Raw genomic sequence first — 5,835 nt, 5'->3', positions numbered from 1 at the left:
TGGGGAGAGCAATGTAGGTGAGGGGCAAAGGCAACGAAAATGGAACTGACGAGTGTGCAAGAGAGAATAAGTTCCAGGGTTACAGAAGATCAGAGCAGGAGGATGGGATTGGTAGACCTGCTCTGTTGGGAGCGAGCATGAGTCCAATGGGCAGATTGGCCTCCTATATGATACTTGTGATGTATATAAATGACCAAGATGGAAATGTAGATGGGTGGGTTAGTAGTTTTGTAGATGATGTAAAGATCGGTGGTGTTGTGCATGGCATAGATGACTAACAAGGAATACAATGGGATATACAGAAGATCAGTTGCAGATGAGGGCAGATAAATAGCAGATGGAGTTTAAACCAGCCAAATATGAAGAGCTGCACCTTGGTGGGTCAAATATGAAGAGACAGTTTGGGTTGCTTGGATTCTGGTCTAAGTTCTAACTTCAAAGATAGGACTCACGTATCACCTACTATCTCATACGCCTCCCCTTCTTCCCACTTCTTATTCTGGCCACTGCCCCCATCCTTTCCAGTCCCGATAGGGATCTCTGCCCAAAACGTTGAGTCCTCCATAGACGCTGCCTGACCTGCTGAGTTCCTCCAGTGTTCTGTGTCTGTTCCTCAAGACTTCCAGTATCTGAAGAATCTCTTGTGTCTGCCTTCATATTGATCAAGTTGAGTTGTGGCTCGTGCCCTGCTATTGGTCAAAACACAGCATGACAGCAGCTTGGCTAAATTTACTGGGTGGGTTTGGTTTCAGTCAATGAATATGCACAAGGTTAAACTTTTAAGAGGGACTACAACCCAAATTCACATCCAGGCTGCACCAGCACAGGTGAAATGCTGGAATAGTGCTTCAGTTCAGGAGATATAGAAATTTAGGGGGCTAAGGTGCTGTGCTACATCAACTGCAAGGACAACATTGAAGGAAAAACGAAATGACAGTGAATGTGAAAGGAGCAACTTTGCCAAGGCAAAGTTTCACTCAGACGAAGGAAGCAATGCTCTCTGTATACCTAGCCAGAGCACCTTCATTTCTTACCATTTTCATTAGATTCTTGCATTCTTGAACCTTTATTCACCATTCTTATTAACAAGGGAGCATGCAGAGACGTTAGTAACAAAGCGGGTTCATAGGGTTGTAAAGACAGCTTTTGGCACATTGGCCTTTATCAATCAAAGTATTGAGTACAGGAGTTGGGGTCTTATGTTGAAGTTGTATAATACATTGGTGAGATCTCATTTGGAGTATGGTGTGCAGTCCTGGTCACCTACAGGAAAGATATCGATGAGGCTGAAAGAGTGCAGATTAAATTTACAGGGATGTTGCAAGGACTCAAGGGCCTGAGTGATACGGAAAGAATGAATAGATTAGGACTTTGTTCCCTGGAGCATAGGAGAATGAAGGATGATTTGATAGAGGCTTACAAAATTATGAAGGATATAAATAGGGTAAATGCAAGCAAGTTTTTTTTCCACTGTGGTTGGGTGAGACTACAACTAAAGGTTATGGATTAAGAGTGAAAGGTGAAATGTTTAAGGGATGTGGAGGAACTTCTCCACTCAGAGGGTGATGAGAGTGTGGAACAAACTACCAGCAGAATTGGTGGATGTAGGTTTAATTTCAACATTTATGAGAAATTTGGGAAGTATATGGATGGAAGGGATATATAGGTCCATTGTCCAGATGCAGGTTGATGGGACTAAGCAGAATAATAGTTTGGCATGGACTTAGACAGCTGGTGCTGTAGTGGCATCTGCACTAGACTTCAAGGTAAGTGGTCCTAGGTTCGATTCCAGCCGGGTCCTTGCACGCTTTCCATCCATGCTCTGTTGAGCGTTGAGCTAGAAACTCTGTCTTATAAAAAAAGCAGTCCAAGGCCAAAGAAGCAGCAAGGCTGCCGTCGGATCCACCACAAAGTGCGGAGAGCAACAACAACAATGAACTAGATGGGCCAAAGGGCCTGCTTCTGTGCTGTAGCGTTCTATGACTATATGACTCTATTTGGAATCGACACGTGTGCAGAACTGCCCGTGCTATGTATCGTTGCTCGAAAGACCATTGTTGCCCTTTATAGCTGCAGCTGAGTGTAATTAAATAATACACTTCTAAAGATGAAGACTACAGTTAAGTACTGTCTAATTCTGTAATAGTTTATGTAAGGACTCAGGAGAGAACTTGACATTAAATTATCAGCCTCGTTACATTGAAAAGTCCCTGACAGGCTCCGGTGCTGAAAGGATGTGATTGGAAACAATTTAAAAATAAGTAGCAGAATCTTTGGGAAGATTAAATTATTTTATAAATAGTATAGCCCACAAAATAACCAAAAGTTATTGCCATTTTACTTAGAATAGATTTTCTCATATAATTGCAATGTAAGATCTTGTATTAATAAATACTGATTTAATAAAGGGTATTTGATTTCAATCAAATAAAAACCATTTGTATAAACCTCCCACAAATGATTTTCTGTGAAAGATATTTAGAGTGAGGTAATTTTATCTTGCCCTTGCTATTTCAATAAACGTCTCCTTCAAAAAGCCTTTTATATGTCAGTATCAAAGCTGATATGTTTTAAAAATGGTTTGTTTATTTAGATGCCGTTTCTAGCTTTCATATTGTTTAATTTCTTCATTATATTCTTAATGTCTCTCTGTTACTTGAGATGAATGCCACATGGAGTTGCAAGATGACTAGAAGAGACAAAGACCATAAAAACCTATCCCATCAAAACTTGGAGACTTCTGCAGTTGATTAACTTAGTCAAAACAAATTACAAGTATATTCAAAAGAAACTTTCTGCCTTTCAGTTCCATTCAGCCTTTCAATCTGTCCTACATACCAAAGTGATATCCGAAGCATTATTTCACCTATGAGAATATATGCCCTGGGGGAGAAATTGCCAGAGAAGGGCTGGGATGCCAGGTGTATTACTGGATTGGAGCCAGAATCAAAGGAGTTTCTGAAAAGAAAATGAGTTTATTGACACAGTAAGAAGACAGTTGGGTGGAGGATTTCAATCATGAACCCTATTGGGCACAATAGGGTTTTTTTGTCCCTTAAGAAAAGGGTATTTTCTGTTTGTGGTAAATGACTTGGACGAGTACATGGATGAGTGGGTTAGTAGGTTGACATTGTAGATAGCCAAAACAACGAATGTCTATTGGTCAGCTGACGACCAATCCCAGGCTGAGTTTCACTGATTGGTCACTGTTCTGATCAAAGTCTCGAATGTTCTTGGGTAAAAAATTTAAATAATTGTGCTTTGAGTTTTGAGATTTTTGTGGTTGAGTGGTTTTATTGAATAGGAGTTTATTTTGAGTTCCGGCTTTTTCATATGCACATTCCTTCACCCTACTATTCTCTGCCAACTGGAGTGTGAAGCCCTGTAGAGATCTTCGCTAATATTATGCATTTCACTTTCATACTAAGCTTGTGTGTAAAGCGGAGAAAATAACTTCAACAGGCCCTGATATCTAACAAGTGGCCATGTCATCAGCACAGCCTCATGGTGTGAAGGCTGGAAGCTCGTACAAGTTGTTCTGGGACCTGCACCAAAGATGGTAACTAAAATTAAGGTGGACACTAGATTGAAAACAAGGAGAAAGAGGAATGCCATGCCTAAAATTGCCAGAAGAACAGACCCTGACCCTAGACTCGGTTTCTAGAAAGTTGTGTCCCAGGAGCTCTGAGCTCTGTACAGCAAAGCAGCCATTGGGGATGACCAGATAAAGGAAGAAGGGTAAAATAAGCTGCAAGTGCCAAATACTCATGCACCACCAGCTGGTGTAAGAGAGATCCTTGACCTCTAGCTTGAGGAAACTCGGAAAAGTTCAGAAGAAAAGACAAATTTGGAGAGTAATGAGCAGACTATAGGAGGCCATACCTTCTTCAGATGTATTGGCCAGGCTGGTCAATCTGGAGCCAGGCACAATGGACACTGTCCAGTTGGGACCCTTCATCTCTTTCATCCTGGCAACTTTGTTTTGGTCCAGAGTGGGCAACGACTAGGCCAAAGGCCACTACGCGGAGAGTGCTGAGCTGGTGGACTCCATCATGGATGTGGTACAGAAGGAGCTGGAGAGTTGCGGCTGCCTCCAGGGATTTCAGCTCACCTAGTCCCTGGGCAGGGGCATGGGCTTGGGCACCCTCTCCTCATCAGCAAGGTCTGCAAGGAATGCCCCGATTGTATCATGAACTCCTTCAGTGTGCTGCCTTCACCCCAAAGTCCCAGAAACAGTGATGGAGCCCTACTACTCCATGCTCCCTGTCTACCAGCTGTTGGAGAACATGGACAAAGTCATCTGCTTTGACAACGAAGCCCTCTACAACATTTGCTTCTGCACTCTCAAACTCCCCAGCCCTTTCCATAGGGATCTCAACCACCTGATCTTGACAGTCACGAGCAGTGTCACCACCTGCCTCTATTTCCCCAGCTAGCTCAAAGCTGACCTGTGCAAGCTGGTGGTCAAATTGGTCTCCTTCTCCCATTTCCATTTCTTCATGTTGGGATTTGCCCTCCCTCACCAACTGGGGTAGCCAGCAGACCTGCACCCCGACAGTGCTTAGCTGACCCAGTAGAAGTTTGACACCAAGAATAGGATAGCAGCTTGCGAGCCCTGCACAGCCTCTGCCTGACTTTGGCCGTAATCCTCCGTGGCTGCATGTCCATGAGGAAGGTCGACGAGCGGATGTTCAAACGAGAGCAGTAGCTTCTTTGCAGACTGGATCCCCCACAATTTCAAAATAGTGGTCTGCAATTTCCTGCCGCTGGGGCCTCAAGATGTCCATCATCTTCATATGTGACTCCAGCATCAAATGTACACTCATTATTGGGGTAATCAGTCAGTATTCAGCATTCCTTCCAGCAACGCACTGGTTGAGGGAGCCACTCAACGCCCTGCTCAATAACATGGAAATGATCCAAACAATGGCAAGAGGCTTCTGATCAGATGCAGGATATGCTGTCACCCGACCTTCCCTTGATGCATTTCAGCCCATAGTTCCCAATCACTGTCACAACAGATGAGTCCGGCTAGTGGGTGGGAGTTGTCATATTTCATATCTTCCCTGATGCCAGATCACTGATTGTAGCAGAAATGAACTACCGACAAATTGAGAAGGAAGACTTGGGGATCATCTGTTCCACAAAAACTGATACCCAGATAAGTATAACCGTAACAAGTGGATGCTGCAACTATTTGGTTTTGCTCGAACAAATGGACCCAGACTCAGTAGTTCCTCCGAGACTCACTTTATTGTTAATACAGAGAGAGTTGCGAGAAATGCTTTCCATTATACACTACCTACACCACTAATAGGTAGGGCTAACATAAGCAACCCCTAGTAGTCTACACCGCTAGGAATACTTAGCAACGTCTGCGTGGTCCCTGAGGCGGGCGATCGACCGTGGACTGGCAAGGGTGGAGCTCCTTGGCGCCGGTTCAGCTGCTCGGCCCGAAGGTGGGACCCAGGCGAGTGGTCTGTCCAAGAAAGAACTTGCCCACCTTTATAGCCCTATCGCCACCCCCGCCCCCCAGTCCAGCTGGAAGGGGCGAGGCATCCAGTCCGACGTTTACACGACCCTAACCTCTTGGTCAGGTGACCTTCAGCAATTGGCCTCTGCCTCCTCAGGGACAATGCACTCTATTAATCTTACAACCAAACAATGTAAAAAAAAAATTCTTTAGAGACAAGGTGATTAATTACTTTTACACAAATCAGTACTTTTGTTTTGCTTTCAGGCCATTTAATCAGGTAGACCAGAGTCACATTGTTTCTCCCCTTATCTAGTATCAAGGGTCAATTTGCCCAACACGCAGACAGACCTTCAAAACAG

At 44.0% G+C, this 5,835-nt stretch overlaps 1 pseudogene; it reads left to right on the top strand.

Moving 5' to 3' along the window:
- Nucleotides 1-4,052: 4,052 nt before the first annotated feature.
- On the top strand, nt 4,053-4,569 carry LOC140730154 (tubulin beta chain-like; annotated as a pseudogene).
- Nucleotides 4,570-5,835: the final 1,266 nt, after the last annotated feature.

Source organism: Hemitrygon akajei, chromosome 7 (assembly GCF_048418815.1).
Source record: "Hemitrygon akajei chromosome 7, sHemAka1.3, whole genome shotgun sequence".
NCBI classification, from domain to species: domain Eukaryota; kingdom Metazoa; phylum Chordata; class Chondrichthyes; order Myliobatiformes; family Dasyatidae; genus Hemitrygon; species Hemitrygon akajei.
Note: the sequence above shows the minus strand (reverse complement) of the source record. Positions and strands in the feature narration are given on the sequence as shown.